Here is an 18,813-nt window from a genome sequence, read left to right as displayed (position 1 = left end):
AGGAACAGCGCCTGCTGGGAGATGACCCCTCTGATGTCAACAACAACAGAAGAACAGGTAAGTGTTATCTTTTTATGCTTTAGCAGCCATTAAACCATGGGTTCCCTGGGTCCATTAGGCACACCAGGGAACAATGGCTGCTAAAGCATAAAAACATTATTTGTGTCAGAACCCCTTTAAGATTATCTGACTATCAGTGACTGGTATATCTAAGTATTGTATATGGATCCAAAGGCAGTAGAACTTTAGTTCAAACTGGAAGTTCAGTATAAGCCCGTGATGGCGAACCTATGACACGCGTGTCAGCACTGACACGTGTGGCCATAGTCGCTGACACGCAGCCGCTGTCGGCTGTTCACCCCGTTTGTGAATACCAGCAGGGGCCGCCGCGGCTCCCTGCTGGTATTCACTAACTGGCGTTGATCCCGGCGCACACTGTGATGTCAGTGTGCAGCCAGGATCCTCCTCCCCCGTCCCCCGACGTCTCTTACCACTTGGTTCCACAAGAGCATCCGGGGAGAAGGAGTCCGGAAACACACTGACGTCACAGTGTGCGCCGGAGATCATCGCTGCTGAAGGGCGCGGAGGCCAGCAGAGGAGCGGAGCTTTCAGGACGTGGATGGGGTGAGTACGCAGGAATCGGGGTCTGCTGTCGCTGCTGGGGGGGTCCGCTGTGGGGGGCCACTGTCGCTGCTGGGAGGGTCTGCTGTCGCTGCTGGGGGGGTCCGCTGTCGCTGCCAGGGGGTCTGCTGCCGCTGCTGGGGGGTCCACTGTCGCTGATGGGGGGGTCCACTGTCGCTGATGGGGAGTCCACTGTTGCTACTGGGGGGTACACTGTCGGGGTCCGCTGTAGGGGCCACTGTCGCTGCTGGGGGGTCCGCTGTCGGCGTCCGCTGTGGGGGCCACTGTCGCTGCTAGGGGGGGGTCTGCTGTCGCTGCTGGAGGGGTCTGGTGTCGCTGCTGGGGGGGGCCACTGTCGCTGCCGGGGGGCCGCTGTGGGGGGGCACTAACACTGCTGGGGTTCATCATTATTAAGATGAGTGAGGGGGAGGCTGGGAGAGGCGAGGGCCTGTGCTATGGGTGTTTTAGGTTTACTAAATACAGTTATTTATTACAATTATACTTCCAGTGATCTATTCTTGCTCAAATATTTAGTAATTTTGATTTTAGACGCATTTTGTGTTTTTGTAAAATATAGCTTAAATAAGGTACTGAGAAAATGTTAGCATATAAGTGCATGCTATTACAGAGCACTCCCACAGAACTGAAAGCCTGCAATGCTGCACTCACCACATACACCCTTCCCTATGTCCTATCTTCAATCAAATGACGAGGTACAATTTTATTTTCCTCTTCAGGCAGCAAAAAAATGGATTGACTCTTCAACTGAATGTTAGGGCATGCAGATGCAAAAGAAGGAACCCTCACCTGGAAGTCCCACAAAACACCCCCGTCATACATCTCTTGCCTTATTACCGTGCTTCGCTAAAAATAAGACCTACCCCTAAATTAAGCCCTTCCCTGATTTTCAGTGTGGGGGAGGGGGGCTTGAAATATAAGCCCTACCCCGAAAATAAGCTCTAGCTACACTACATAAAAAAAAAGGCAATGCTTACCTAGCAGGCGCCATCAGAGTCCCTTCTGCTGGTCTCCGCAGTTCAGTTTCAGCAGGCTTCCGTGCAGTTCCCAGCCGCCAACACAACATTGCTCGTTGGTAACAGGGTTTGTGAACCCTGCAGGCAGCAAGCGATTGGTTCTTGAGTGCCACGGCTCAGCCAATCACTGCGGTGCTCAATGAACCAATCACAGCCATCACATCGTTCTTCTGTCATCACTGTGAACTGCACAGAAGCCTGCCAGAACTATGAAGACCTGTGGGAGGAACCTGGACAGCGCCTGCTAGGTAGGTATTGTAAGACTTCCCTTGAAAATAAGACCATTTGCCTCTTTTGGGGCAAAAATTAATATAATACAGGGTCTTATTTTCAGGGAAACCTGGTAGTAGTACACATTAGCCCTTCCTTAGACCCCTAAATAAATAAAAATTTCAGACTGCCAAATTAAACCAGAACGCAGACCCCAAAACCCCAATATAATTCAGAGCCCAGAATTCAGTGTGTTCCCTGAATGGAACAGCTTCTCCTTCCACTCTCACATAGCAGCCCTGCAACTGATATTTGGGTAACCTACTATACTGGCTGTCTGTGCTAATTGGTAATCACCTTTTTAACAATTATGTTTGTGGGGTCACTTGTTCTGTTGCCAGTGCACAGAGAAGGATTTCGTAGGAGAAATGATAGTGGAAAAACTGGCATTTAACAGTGACAGTGGGGGGGGAAGCAGCATACTGCAGCATGAAGGATGTGCCACTATGTCATTTTGCAGTAACGATCCCTCCTTCTCTTATGTCTGGAAGGCTTAATCTAGACTTCTTTGCACTGTCTTTATCACTAAATAGTTGGGACAGAATCACTGATGGTGTTTACATCTTGTCATTATATAATTAACAAAAGCTAGTCCAAAATGAAGAAGCAGTGTGTGAAAAATTAAGTTAACCACAGGAATCAATAGCTTGTAGAACCACCTTTAGCAGTAATAACTTGAAGTAATTGTATGAATTTCTGTCATTCACATTGCTCTAGAGCAGGGGTGGGCAATTAATTTTCCCATGGGGCCACATGAGAAATTGGAATGGTTTTAGAGGGCCAGACCAACATACGAAGGCTCCATGCACATTGCCTTAACCCTTTCCAGTCCAATGTCGGGCCTGCCCCGATATCATAATTTCCCTCCACAGCTCCGATGTCGGGGCAGGCCCGACACTGCAGTGCAGGAGTGGATCTGCACCCGATCGTCAGACACATTGGGTGCAGATGCACTCCTGCACTGGTCCTCATCGAGGACCCCCGAGGAGAAGGCAGAAAGGGTTTTTAACCCTTTCTGCCTTCTCCTTTACACATTACATAGCGCTCAATTAGCGCTATGTAATGCAGGGATTCCGGCGGGCGATCATGTGACCGCCGGTGTTACTTGACTCCCGGCAGTCACATGAACGCCGAGTCGGGAGCCTGCACCGTGGAAGGACCTGCTTACCTGACCGGCGTCTTGTGCATTCTCCTTCTGTCTCCCGGCCCGGCGATCATGTGACCTCCAGGTGTCACCTGACCCCAGTGGTCACATGATCGCCGAGCTGGGAGGCAGAAGGAGAATACGGAAGACGCCGGACAAGTAAGCAGGACCCCCCACGGTGCAGTGAGCACCTGCACCCTCCTGAACTCTGTCAGATCAGGAGGGTGCAGAGAAAATGTATTTTTTCTCACCCATTCTCCCCAGCTCCAATTTATTTGGAGCTGGGGAGAATGGGTGAGAAAAAATAAATGGATTGGAAAGGGTTAATGGGGCCGTATTCCAGCCGCCCGATTTGCGGCCAGAATACGGCCGCCATTGAAAATGAATGGCGCTGTAATACGGCGCGGTGAACACCCGGTGTTTCACCCCGTTTTACGGCGCGGCCCCCGTATCTGCCAATGGAGAGGGGAGCGGTAAGGAGCACTCCCATCTCCTCTCCGCAGCAGCACGCCGTAGTTTCGCCTGGGTTACGGGCCGGGCGAAACTACAGCAGTGTGCATGAGCCCTTAGGGTGCATTCACACGAACGTATATCGGCTCGGTTTTCACGCCGAGCCGATATACGTTGTCCTCGTGTACAGAGGGGGGAGGATGGAAGAGCCAGGGCCAGGAACTGAGCTTCCACCCCCTCTCTGCCTCCTCTCCGCCCCTCTGCACTATTTGCAATGAGAGGAGGCAGGACAGGGGCGGGGCTAAGGTCCGGGAATTAGCCCCACCCCTGTCCCGCCTCTCCCCATTGCAAATAGTGCAGAGGGGCGGAGAGGAGGCAGAGAGGGGGCCGGGAGCTCAGTTCCTGCACTTGGCTCTTCCATCCTCCCCCCTCTGCACACGAGGACAACGTATATCGGCTCGGCGTGAAAACCGAGCCGATATACGTTCGTGTGAATGCACCCTTAACTTCATTCAGGACACTCTTTGCGGGCCGGTCCGAGCTATTCAGCGGGCCGGATGTGGCCCGCGGGCCGTGCTTTGCCCAGGTCTGCTCTAGAGGAATTTAGCCCACTTTCTTTACAACATTGCTTCAGTTAATTGAGGTTTGTGGGTATTTGTGCATGCACAGCTCTATGAAGGACACACCACAGCATTCCAGTTGGGCCCGGGACTTTGACTGGGTCATTACAATACCTTGATTATTTTCTTCTTTAACCATTTCGATATATATTTGCGGGTGTGTTTGGGATCAATGTCCTGTTGCATGACCCAGTTTTGGCTAATCTTTAGCTTTTGGATGGATGGGCTTACATTTGAGTCTAGAGTACTTGGTCTATAGAGTAGTTCATGGTCAACTTGATGACTGCAAGGTGCTCAGGTCCTGACACTGCAAAAAAAGCCCAAATCATCACCCCTCCACCACTGTGCTTGACAATTGGTATGAGCTCTGGATGCTGATATGCTGTATTTGGCTTTCACGAAACATGGTGCTGGGTATAATGACCAAACGTCTCCACTTTGGTCTCATCTGTTCATAGGACATGGTTCCAGAAGCCTTGTGGTTTGTTTAGGCCTCCTGTCCATGGGCAACATTTCACTGTGTTACCTGCGGCAATAATCCACACATGGGTAAGGCAGTGAATGCTTTCCATAGGATAACTATGGAAAGTGCAGCCCGATGTACACAAGCGGAAAATCACTCGGGATTTTTCACTCATGTCTAAAAATCATGGCATGCCGCGACTTGCTGTGATTCTACGGGATGAGCCTATCATCAAGATATGTTCATCACAGAAAATCGCAATGTCAAAGGGCTCCCCGGCGGTAGCTCCCGCGGCGGTATATCGCACCACCCGTGGACAGGTGGCCTTTAGATGCACTCCTTAGCCATTCTGTCATGTTCTTTTTAGAAAAAAGGGTCTTTTTAATGGCAACCCTTCTTAACAAGCCACACGCTGTGCACTCTTTTATCTGATTGTATTGTCATGAACTTAAACTTGACATGCTAGCTGAGTCCTTTAGCGTCAAGCTCTCAGGTTTTTTGCAATATCTCTAAGCATTGCATGATCTGACCTTGGGGTAAATTTGCTGGGACGTACACTCTTGGGAAGATTATTAACTGTCTTGCCGTAATGAGGAGGTACAGTGGCAGAAGGTATATTCAATAGGCAAAGGGGCAGGGGGCATGTTGTGTGTGTGTGTGGGGGGTGTCTACCACAAATACAAGATCATTCAGCAGAATATTACCTTTCTATTAAAGGGGTTGTGTCAAGTTATAAAGATATCACCTATCCACAGGATATGATTATTGGTGGGGGTCTGATCACTTGGGACTGCACCAATCCTCAGAATGGGAGCCCCAAACGTTCCTGCATGAATGGAGTGGAGGACACCCTATTCCTTTCAGAAGCTTACACATGACAATTTCCAACATTGCTATTGAAATTAATGGACTGGCAGTAAGCATGCGTGTCTTCTGCTCAATTTATAAGGGGACTTAGGGACTCCCGTTCTCTGGATTGATGCGGGTCCTAGCAGTTGGACTCCCACCAATCATAAAGTCATCCTCTATCCTGTGGACTGTAGATAACTTTATAACTTGGCACAACCCCTTTAAAGGATGGCAAATACTGAGTTATTAAAAATTGGAACAATATATTCCAGCATAGAATTTTTTTTTTAGATTTCCATGACATCTATGTAATGTTGTCAGGATGAATAATATATACTTTACTGTAATATACTGCTGCCCTGGGGGACTATGGAAGGGTTATGACGATTTATGCCTGCAAAAGTTTGACCTCAGCTTCATCTGTCCCAGAGCAAGATTCTGTTTCCATCAGTTCTCATTCAGACACCTCATACCTCATGTCTGCTAGTATATGACAGATCTGTGTCTAGCCTACAGTGGGAGCTAAGTTTTGATACATGCAGGATTATTGCCAGGAGTATCCTTCAGTCTTCATATTAGAATAGGCTCTTGGTTAAGTAATGTAATAGCATCCACATGCTTGCAGGCCAGCCAGAGTTCACAATGTGTTCAGTCTCTCCGACACTCTAGAGTAAAATTATCATTATTTGCAAGTTATTTTATGTATCTTTAACCATTTCATATTAAGGCTCTGTTCGTATTTCCCTTTGCTCGTTCAGTTCAGGGGTTCTCTGGTTCTGTCATAAAGCACGCTTTATTATTTTTTCTGGTAACATGACAGCATCACTGGATGAACCCAGACAGGTTACAGTCAATGGGTTCCGTCAGGCACCATAGGGATCCATCATTTTGACAGATCCAGAGGCAGTTTTATTTTTGTTCTACTCTATAACGGAACAGAAGAATGGAAATATGAACAGAGCCTTATAGATGCAAAGATGGATAAAGAATAAGTAAGACTTTCCTTCTACAGTAGGCCCCCTGTCTATTGAATTTTCATAGTCTTTACTGCATAAGGTTGAAAGTTCTTGAGACCCATAGTGTCGTGAAAACGTATTCTTCCATGATATACGAGGAACAAGAGTCACTGCAGGGCAATGCAATGGTTGGTAGCTACCTTCCTCAGAGGACAAGTGGAAATAGGCTGGCAGTAATTCTCGATGACGCAGCAAGGAAAGAGGCAGAGCTACGTCGTGCGATGCAATAAAACTCAACTTTACTAATTCAAGCAACTATCTTGGCTTTTATGCTTTATACAAACCACAAAGTCTTTCGGTTTCCAACTGTCTCTCAGTAAGAGGGCACTTACTTTTAGTATGGTGGCTGGTGGTGGTACCTACTTGGGAGTCAGTCTTCACTGCTTATGGTTCTTGCTTTCCAACTGGTTCCACTGGGCTCGCTGTAGCCCAATCGCAAAACTAGCTCACATGACCTGTTATCTTGCATTTTTGTATAGAGCACACCCTTCAGACACACAGGTGATGATCCACAAGCTAGGAAATATGCTGCGGATGGCAGTTACCTCTAAGGCTAGTTTCATGAGAAAATCGCGGCAATATCGCATATTTACTCATGTGATTTTTGAGTGTCAGTGATGGTTTTTCCTGGAAAAATACTGCGCAACGCATCGCTGCTGCCCTCGATTTTAGCGTGCGATAGACGGCAATAGGAGTTTCTAATGTTAAAAACGCATCACACGGCACAAAAATTGCAAGTTGGTGAATTGCGATAAATCGGAGGCCCCACAGATGAAAAAAGGCTTAATGCAGCAAGATAGCACATGCCGCAATTTTTTTTTCACGCCACATCACATGAGTGAAAAAATTGCAAATGTAAAAGAAAACAGTGAACTACATGGGCTCCATATGGCTAGTTTCAAACAGGCGAGTGCGATATCGCTGCGAGAAAATCGTGGCAATATCGCATTTTTGTACTTGAGAAGTTTGAACATCAGCGATAATCTCGCATCACTGCCGCTTACGATTTTCTCACGTGATAGACAATAGGAGTTGCTAATGTTAAAAACGCATCACAATGAACGAACATCGCAATTTGGAGTAGCTTAGAGTAGCAAGATAGCACATGCCACAATTTTTTTTCTCACACCACATCGCATGAGTGAAAGCATCGTACAGGTGAAGGAAGATATTGAAATACATGAGCTTCACATTACAGCGACTTCACGTCTCTTGCATCGCCGGAAAATAGCGCAATTTTATCGCCCATTTGTGAAACTGGTCTATTACAGATATTTCATGTGCTCTCTCATCATCTGAAGATCACGCGATTTTATCACCTGTGTGAAACCAGCCTTACAGCTTTCTCACAGGTCATGATCTTCAGAATGAAGCAGCCCAGAATGTATCACACATGCTTTTTTCTGACTCGCAACAACTTATCGGTAGGAATCTGTTCAAATGTACAATTTCTCTGGCTCATTCTCATTAAATCATAATGCAGTGCTATGCTTAATATCATCACAGGCAGGGATGAAGCTAAAAGCCCATGGGCCTGGGTACAAAAGTTTATCTTCGGGCCCCCAACTTCTCTTAACCCCTAAAGCAGAGACGCAACTTGAAGCTCCTGGGCCCCAATACAAAATCTGTAACAGGGCCCCCAATTGTAATGCATTATTAATAGTACTAGGCTCCCTATATGGAGAAGATAGGCCTTATGGGGCCCCTAAGACTCCTGGGCCCATGTGCAACCACATCCCCTATAGTTACGCCAGTGATCACAGGACTCTCTTTGCCTTCGTCCCCATCAAAGCACCATGACGGTCCTTCATGACCTGAAAATAGGGCAATATATTCTGATGATTCATCTCCAAAAATACAATAATGCTTTCAACTACATTTACATTAGAATGTGTCACTCTTAAAGGGCTAAAAAAGAAGGCTGAGAGGAGACTTGATAGCTTTCTACAAATATCTGAAGGGTTGTCACAGTGCAGAGGGATCAGCCCTATTCTCATTTGTACAAGGAAAGACTAGAAGCAATGGGACGAAACTGAAAGGGAGGAGCCACAGATTAGATATTAGAAAACACTTTCTGACAGTGAGGGTGATGAATGAGTGGAACAGGTTACCACGGGAGGTGGTGAGTTCTCCTTCGATGGAAGTCTTTAAACAAAGACTGGACAAATATCTGTCTGGGATGATTTAGTGGATCCTGCATTGAGCAGGGGGTTTGGACTAGGTGACCTGAAGGTCCCTTACAATTCTACCTTGCTATGATTGTATTGGATGTCACATTGGCTTCTTCTTTTTTCTACAAAATAAAATATTGATATACACAATATTTATTGCACTCCATCTTACCGCCTTGGCAAAAAAACTCAGGCATGATATGCAACAGAACATTTTGTCTTAAAGAAACAATAACTTAAATATCTGCCCCTACCATCCGGCAGACACCCACTGATCAGATGTTGATGGCCTATCCTGAGGATAAGCCTTCAAATTTTAAAACCTGATAACCCATTTAAACACATCAAGATTTTTTTTCATATTTGAACATACTGTGTAGAGGTTTTCATTTAATTTGTTGTCCCCAGAATCCTCTTTAAGGAACAAAGTTATCCAGTATTCCTATTATCTATTGGAAACCACAAATATTCTATCAGTATCTATGCTGGCTATGCAACCTAATCTAATTGGTAATTAGATTTAGCCTATTAAGCACAGTTAAAGTGGACATGATTGAAGTCAGCCATGTTGAATTTAAACCTCAATATACACTGAACGATCACTGCATTAGGTACAGCTGGTGTGTGACATTGTGTGATCAGTAACATGTTACCATGTGATGGCCATTTCATGATCTGCTCTCAGATAATGAGCTGACCTCTCCAGTGCACAGCAGAAAGCAACATTTTGAAGTCATGAGTGGTGACTTGAGTGGCTTGAACCACTGCTAGATCGTTGGTCCCTATGGGTGTGATGGCAGTATTTTTGAAACAGTTACACTTGTTGGCGGTTTCTGAACGACAGTATCAAGAGTCTACCAAGTCTTGCTGATTCATGGACAGACTTTCGACAGAAGATCACACAGTGACAGCCCACATGTGGTTGATCCTAGAGTTGAGCTTTTGTCGACTAGGGTTCAGTTGCTGAAGACTGACAAGGGTACTCCTGATAACTGTAACCCCATTGAACATGTTTGAGATATGCTGGAAAGTGCTGTGAGATCTACTTCCACTTAACTACAAAATGTGCACCAAATGATGGAGTTGCTTAAGTGGGCATGATTCAAGTTAAATATGGAGTATATCTGCTACCTTGTGGAATCTCTTCCCCAAAGTCTGCAAGCCATGATGGTGCAAAAAGGCGGACCAACCTATTATTGAGTAGGTGTTTCTAATGCAGCGATTCTTTAGTGTATATTATATACCATGTGAATGAAATATTCCATGCAAATGAAAATTACAGAGGATAATAAGATAAAAAAAATGTTGAATTATATCAATCAAGAACAGTGAAAAATTAAATTGATGTGGCTCTAGTCACAGTTAGACCCATCATCTTTAAATGGAGAAGACGTTTCATTAAAGTAGATTTTCTCAGGCGTGGGCTCCCTGACCTGATCGCCCTACTGCATTTGCTGATGTATCTGTTGTAGTAACAGCATTGCATTATGTACATATATTGAAATGCAGATTCTAGAGGCGTGATCAAGAAAGCGTTAACACATATTCATAGAAAACACTGACATGGGAATGGATTTATAAATACATTATAAGGGCTTAGTCACACGGGCGTTTATTGCCGCGATTTGCGCATGCGCATGCGTCCGGCGACTTTTTAAAACCATTGCTTTGCAATGGTATCGGACACATGAGCGCTTTTTATGCGCTCGTCCGATAAATTAGAGAACAGAAATCGCAGATCGCACCTATCTGCGATCTGCGATTCCTGTTCTCTTCTCTATATGCGCTCAACGGGGCCGGCGGCAGCAGCGCCGACCCCATTGAGAACATATAGAAGACAAATCATTCTTCTCTGCCACAGCTGGAACAGCTGTGGCAGAGAAGAACGATGTTTGCCCATTGAATTCAATGGAGCGGCAATACAGCCGCTCCATTGAAAGCAATGGGCTGCCGGCGTGCGCGGGGTTAATTGTCGGGAAGGGGTTAAATATATAACCCCTTACCTGCAATGCATCCTTAAATGTGAAAAAATAAAAAAAAAGGATGTTCTCACCTGCTCCCGGCAGCTGGAGATCCCGGCGGTCGGCCTGCAGTGGGTGTGAAGGAGGTGTGACTCAGGCTTGCCCCTGATTGGCTCAGCCTGAGCCAATCAGAGGCTGAGCTCAGTCACACCCATTCATGAATTCATGAATGGGTGTGACTGAGACTTGCTTCTGATTGGCTCAGCGCTGAGCCAATCAGGGGCAAGCCTGAGTCACACCTCCTTCACACCCACTGCAGGCCGACCGCCGGGATCTCCAGCTGCCGGGAGCAGGTGAGTACATCCTTTTTTTTATTTTTTCACATTTAAGGATGCATTGCAGGTAAGGGGTTATATATTTAACCCCTTCCCGACAATTAACCCCGCGCACGCCCGCAGCGCTTGCATTCAATGGAGCCGCTGTATTGCCGGCTCCATTGAATGCAATGCGCTGGACAGCTCCGGCCCGTTTCTAATGAAACGCGGCTAGGAGCAGATTTTCGGGCGATTTTTGGGCCGATTTTTCGGCGCCGGTCACGCGATTTGCGCATGCGCATCCGTCATGCGATGCGCAAATCGCGTGAAAAAACGCCCGTGTGACTAAGGCCTAAAACTTTAAAAGTAGGGCGTTCATAAGAAGTGTGACCTACATTCTCCAGTTTTGGGAATAGAAGATTAAATTTGTCATGGTTCCTTACTGCATACTCCATAGGGAATAAATTTGAAAAAAAAAAAATCATAATGTACAGGCCAGGAATATTCTTTCTATGAAGTATCCTACGTTAACACATATATATTTATATATATAAATTATGTATGTAAGAAGTTATTTATTTAACAGTAACCGTTCATGAAGGTATCGTAAGCCATGTTTTCCTATAGGCTTATACAGTATAATAAATAATGCATTAGAGTACTGGTCCTAAAAGACAAAAAGGCTTTTGTTTCATTACTTTACAATTTTTAAAATTTAGAACACTAGTCTCGATATTAAGGGACGTAAACCAATTATTCAAAGTCCACAAGCCTTTGGGGCCACCAGAGAAGGACATCTTTGTGATGGTGAAGCCGATCACTTTCTACTGTTAATCATTGCTCTGAAGTAGAGTTTTCATATACCGTATGCTTTCAGAGGACTTCCTAGGAGCCAGTATGGCAAAGATTGCTAATAAATTTAGGAACAGAATGTATTCTAGAAGTGATATGAGGAAAGTAGGTCTTGAAATTGGTATCACTAAGTAATGTCTCCAGATCTACCAAGTCAACCAAGAGTCAAAATTGTCGACTAATGCTGTTCACTATGTAAAACAATCATGCTAGAATGCTAAAAAACTGTATAACTAAATTTTGGAGCATATTAGGTCAGGATTCTAAATGTGATCCACTACGGTTCATTTACCATAAAGATAAATAATTGTTTAATCAATTACTAACGAGATCTTGGCACTAAGAAGGTCTTGCTTGGCACAGCTAGCACTGAGTTCACATGCCTTGCAGGAAGTCAATCAAATTAGAATGCACATGCTAACAGCTCAGACCCTGTGGCTATTCACCACTCAAGCACCACCCAGATGTCTGTTGGTGAGTGGCATGCACTGTTTTATAGTTTATTTTTCTCCATGATAGTAAAATGAGCGATTTCAACAGGTGCACACAGAATCATAGGGTTGGAAGGGATCTCCAGAGTCATTGGGTCCAATGCAGGATTCACTAAATAATCCCAGACAGATATCTGTTCAGCCTCTGTTTAAAGACTTCGATTAAAGGAGAACTCATCACCTGCATGGCAACCTGTTCCACTCATTGATCACCCTCACTGTGAGAAGGTTTTTTTCTATATTTAATCTGTGTCTCCTCCCTTTCAGCTTCATCCCATTGCTTATAATCTTTCCTTGTGCATATGAAAGTAGGGCTGATCCCTCTGCACTGTGACAGCCCTTCAGATATTTGTAGACAGCTATTAAGTATCCTCTCAGCTTTTTTTTCTTGCAAGCTAAATATTCCCAGATCCTTTAACCGCTCCTCATAGGACATGAATTGCAGACGACTCACCATCCTGGTAGATCTTCTCTTAACTTGCTCTAGTTTTTCTGTCTTTTTAAAATTGGGGTGCCCAGAACTGGACACAGTATTCCAGATGAGGTCTGACTAAGGAAGAGTAGAGGGGAATAATTAAGTCACATGATCTAGACTCTACGCTTCTCTTAATACATCCCAGAATTGGGTTTTCCTTTTTTGCTGCTGCATCACATTGCTGACTCATGTTCAGTCTGTGATCTATTAGTATACTTAAGTCTTTTTCACATGAGCTGCTGCTTAGCCCAATTCCTCCCATTCTGTTTGTGCTTTTTCCATTTTCCATTTTTTTTCCCAGATGGATCCTACATTTTTCTTTGTTAAATGATAATTATTTGTTCAGTCGCATCCGTCACTCCATGGATCAATGTTCTCCACGCATTTCTGTCTTTCACAGCTTCTTTCAATTCAATGATTGACATGTTCGTGGTGGCCTTGTTTGTATCTAGCCATGTTGTTCTTTGTTGTCCTGATCCTCTCTTTCCACTGAGTTTGCCAAGCATCAGTACTGTCTGTTTCCACTGAGTTAGTATGCATCATGCGTCCAAAAAAAGAGAGCAGCTGTTTGATGATTTTGCCCTCTAGTAATATTTTCGGTTTGACGCGATCTAACACTACCTTATTCATTGTCATGGCAGTCCAAGGTATCCGCAGCATTCTCCTCCAGCTCCACTTTGTTAAATACCATTCTGTTAGTTAGATGTTTTTGAATACTCTCTCTCTCTGTTCTCTAGTGTTAGCTATCCCTCCTAGCGTTGTGTTGTGGGCAACTTTTTTCAGTTTCCCCTCACATTCCTCCTCTAGATCATTTATATAAATGTTGAACAACGCTGGGCCTAGGACAGAGCCTTGTGGTACCCCACTTGACACATTCTTCCACTTGGATGTACAGCCATTTATGACCACTCTTTGAGTACGATCACTCATCCAGTTGTGAATCCACCTAACAGTTGCCCTGTCAATCCCATATTTGGTCATTTTTTCAATAAGGATGGTATGAGATACTTTGTCAAATGCTTTACTAAAATCAAGATATACTATATCCATCTCATTTTCCTGATCAACCCAGTTGCTGATTCTGTCATAGAAGGAAATTCGATTAGCGTGACATGACTTGTTTGTTACAAACCCATGCTGGCTCTGGTTAATCACTCCATTCTCCCCAAGTACTTGCATATATGCTGTTTAATAATTTGTTCAAAGATCTTTCCCAGTATAGAAGTCAGGCTCACAGGCCTGCAGTTTCCTTGGATTGACCTTCTTCCCGTTTTTGAAGATAGGAGCAAGATTTGCCCTTCTCCAATCTTATGGGGCTTCTCCTGTTCTCCATGAATTTTCAAAGCTTACGGCGAGTGGTTTAGCAATTACCTCTGCTGCTTCCTTTAGTATCATCTAGAAAGCACTATAGCATCATTTTGGTAATACTAACAAAAACTCAGGTAACGGGTTTCTTTAAATGTTAGGTGATAGTATAATTGTAAAAGTGTGATCTTTATAATAAAATGACCTTATAAAATGTCCATGCAATGGCAAACTTTTGGATGATTAGGTTACATGTAAATGAATATCCGTCCATAATTAAGACATTTGAAGAACAAATACAGCACCAAAAGCATTAATGAAAACTGATTCTAAAATAAACAAGGAGAAACAGAAAAATGATGGTGAGACTACTGGTGCACAAACCAGAACATAAAGTGTAGGATCTTCAATGACTTGATCTGGCTTGTGCTGAAGGATGTGGAGGGAGTAGATAAAGAATAACTAAGAATTAAGTTACTCCAGAAACAGATATATTGGATAACTTCTGTTGACGTATTGGGATACATTTCTTAAAACTGCTGTTTCATATACAGGTAATTATAAAGATTGCGCTGGAGTAAAATGTACCTAATTAGGTGCATCCCGCGCTGCTTGTTTGCCTTAAATTGAAATCCATGCCAATATAAGATTTCCACTATAATTCACATCAATTTATGGCGTAAATATGATGGACCACAGGAGAATACTCATGCAGTTATGACTCCCTTTTCTCAACAATCCAAAGTTTTGTAACCTTACTAGTCAGTGATATCTAAGATGTTTAATTAGATATTCTTATACGGTATGACTTCGAGCCATGTGTTTGGTCTACCTAAAGCGACAGTTTTGGATACTATGCATGTTTCAGAAAGGGGAAAGCCCCTCATAATATTGTCTCTGTCTATACTTCTGCACTTTTCAACTCCTACAGCATCTCCTTATGGATTTCTAATGAACCAACGTTTGATGCATCAGAGATGTTTATGGAAGACTATTTGCTAAAATGTCGATCTAATGGATGTATTGGATTCAATCTTTTTACTCTACATCTGAATTCTCCTATATAGAGAATTTGAAAGTGTATGCTGTGCTGTTTTTTATTCCTGATCATAGCAGTTTACAGCATAGGTAAAGCATTCAATCATATTCAGCAATTGTTGGAAAAAGCTTATTCACTGTCGTACTTTTCGCTGGAAAAGTTTACATCTTCTAGCTAGTTATGCTGAGACATTCTGTATGCCTTTCAGACCCAACTTTCAGTGTCTGCTGCTGGGAAGAGCCAAGGGTATAACAAAAAGGTAAAAAGTGTCATCAGCTCTGCAGTTTTTTGATCCCCTCATCTCTAGTACATCACTACATCAGTAAACTAACATTTAATCTTCCTGCTTTGGACTCCATCAATGACCAATCGGTATCTGCTATATTAGGCATCCACACCCTAGGGTAGATACCTAAGGCTTTTTATACAGATTTATCATTCGCCTGATCGAATGATGACAGAGTTTGCACATTCGCTTGTGCAGCTTGTTTATACTGGTAGATAAATCATTCGATCTTTGGCTTGTAAATAGTTCAGTTGTTCACATTCAATGTACCAGTGAATGTAAATGACCAAACGATCGCTCTTCACATGCAACGTCACTGATAAGTGGTCATTTTTGTAGGCATTGGGAACTTTGGGGTTATGGGAGCACAATAAGTAGCACTGTTATGAGTATACTTTAAATGGGGAAATAAGGCTGGCACTGTTGTCGGGAAAGTGTGGCATTTAAAAAGGCTGTATAGCCTGCTGCTCCTTTGTGTTCTTCATAAATTGGTAGTCTGTAGGTCAACGCTATTTGCCAGGACAAAGGGAGGCCAAAAAGTCGTATTGATGACTTGGTGTTTGGTATGGAGTTGTCCTTTACCAAGTGTGGCCCATAGCTGTCTTTGACTTTTAGGGGGTCTTAAAGTTGAAAGTTTTGAACTCATGACCTATTGCATTGAAGCAACAGTGACGTAAACATCAATGTTCATTTGACAAACCCATTACATTTTCCAATATTTCTCCTAGTTTGTAAGCTGTGGGATTTATGCCAAGTTCAACTTGAACAGAAGATGTTGCCATTAATGCAAATCAGAAACTGATATAAGTTTATATGCATAGTTGTATTTATCTGCCTAAATGATAAAAACGGTTAAAAGGGTACAAACTGAAAATGATTGAGCATGCATCTCAATTGCAATGTTATGAAAATCATTTGGTAGCAATTCTGCCCATGTTTTCCTCTCTTGTGTTGACATGTACGGGATCCATCTGTGTGAGTCTGCGAAGAGGCTGGACTGCCATATTACGTTTATATTACTAGGATTACATTCCAGCTTTGTAGAGCAATTTTCCAACTAGCAGCTGTTTGATACATTATAACAAAGCTGACAAGCTGCAATCATTACAATATTAATAGGCAATTATTATCATTAACATAGCTTTTATTATCATTAACATATTAATAGGCTTCTTATTTATCACTTTATTACATTGACTTATGTGAGGACTAAATGTAGGATTTGTCATATGCTTCCAAATATATTTCGCAATTTCTAAAGCCAGTGGAGGGAAGATTCGTTGTGCTACGCTTTGCTATCTGTGCTGGGGTGTATTGCAGCTCTATATATGTTTTACGTAACTTAATAATTTAACTAATTGTAATTTGAACAAAAGTTAAAAAAGTTAAGATTTTGTATAACAAGGAAGGAAGAACAATAAACCAGATAAAATGAATTATTTCCAAAATGTTTATTTCCTGAACTTCTTGCGGAGAACACATTGGGAATTGCACTTATTTTTTCTACTCTTTGTTTTTCCTACTTACTGTTTTCATAAGTGTTTAAAACCCCTTTTGACACTAAAATGAATGAATAGTCATTTCAATTGATCCTCGAGCTGGAAAATCAAAGGAAGACTAGATAAAGACAGTTTGCAAAATAATGGCAACTAACAATAAGATGACCCTCCGGGCCTGAACAAATGGAGATGGCCGCACCAGCTTCTCTGACTACCTGACGCACAATGTGTATTTGTTAGCATCATTAGTCTAAAGGCTCTTTTACACACAACGATTATCGCACAAAATTCGCTCAAAAGCCATCTTTTGAGCGATAATCGTTATGTGTAAATGTGTGCCCATCGTGCATTTACCATGCACTTTTCGTCCATCGCTGAGTTCAGCTCAGCTTAAAATCCATTGGGACTGATAGGACAGACCGCACACTGAGTTCTCCACGGGCAGTGCTGATAATATTCTTTCAGCAGCTGTCCCGCTGGAGAAAAATAGGAATGTATTTAGAGAAGAGACCACCTGCTGTTCCCTAAATACATACAAATGAAGTTACTTAGCTACTAATGGGCTGAGTAGCCCATTAGTAGCTAATGCAAAATGATCGCTCAAAACTGTCAATTTCTGAGGAATTTTGAGCAATCATCTGTGTGTGTAAATGGACCTTAAGACTCAAATCTGCTTTAATTAAGCAGTGCTATCTGTCAGAACCAGCAACTCTCGGGGCCGCCGTGCCCACACCAACGGTCCTGCCACCCGGGTTACAGGAGTGCGGCGTAGGGGAGCCCCGCTTCTAGTGATCTCCCCGGGCCACTGTAAAACTGGTCGCCGCCGGGTTGCTAGGGAGGCAGCAGGTGCTTTTTTAATTCCTTGACTACCAAGCATGCTTCCTTGGTAATTGTCTGTTCTGCTAGGCTGGGGGCATGTCCCCAGCACCTCCTTGATGGGCCCTGCTGCTGTCAGGCTCCCCGCCCCAATCAGCTCTTTTCCTTCCAGCCCTTGCCAGTGTTAGTTTGGTTCTCCAGCTGCACCCGCGTTTATTCTGACTGCTCTTGTGACCCCGGCTTTTCTGACTTCTGCTCTTGGACTTTGACTACGTTTTTGCCTTCCCCTCTGTACTGCGTACCCTCCTATTGCCGACCCGGATTGTCTGACCATTCTACCGTTTGTTTGTCTTCAGTGTCTGTTTGTCTTCCCGTGTCCTGCTTCCCTAGTGACAGTAGGGACTGCCGCCCAGTTGTCGCCCTGGGGATTAGCCCAGGGAGGCAAGTAGGCAGGGACAGGGGTTGTGGGATTTCTCAGGGACCCCCATATCCCGGACACTGTCCTGACAGGAACACTGGCCAAAGGAAGGTCAGACCCTTGTATCCGCCCGGCAACTTTGACCCCTTGATGGAGGCCGTGGCGGCTTTAGCAAACCAGGTCCAGGTCCTTACGAACCTTACCCAGGACCTAACCGCCCGCTTGCAGCTACAGGAACAAGTGGCGGCTGCAGGTCCCATGCAGCCCCCTTCCGCTCCAGGGACGATGTCAGAACCTCGAGCCACGCTTCCGGATTGCTTCTCCGTAGAGAGAGGTCAGTTTTTTGCATTCAGAGAGAGCTGCAAGCTCTACTTTGATCTCCGCCCCCACTCCGCTGGTACTGAATACCAGAAAGTGGGAATTGTAATTACCCGCCTGAGGGGAGAGCCCCAAAATTGGGCCTTCTCGTTACCAGCTGGCTCTCCCGCCCGACTATCCTTTGACGCTTTTTTTTCCACCTTGGATCAAATTTATGACGAACTCGACCGGGCCGGCTACGCAGTCTCCAAGCTTCTGGCCCTGCGCCAGGGTTGCAAGATGGCGGAGGACTACTGTTCCCAATTCCGCCAACATTCTACGGAATCCGGGTGGAATGATGCCGCCCTAAAAGACTTATTTTTGGCCAGTCTATCTGAGGGTCTTAAGGACCTACTTGTGGC

This window comes from Eleutherodactylus coqui, chromosome 2, assembly GCF_035609145.1.
Source record: "Eleutherodactylus coqui strain aEleCoq1 chromosome 2, aEleCoq1.hap1, whole genome shotgun sequence".
Classification (NCBI taxonomy): Eukaryota; Metazoa; Chordata; class Amphibia; order Anura; family Eleutherodactylidae; genus Eleutherodactylus; species Eleutherodactylus coqui.
This window is presented reverse-complemented; position numbering follows the sequence as displayed.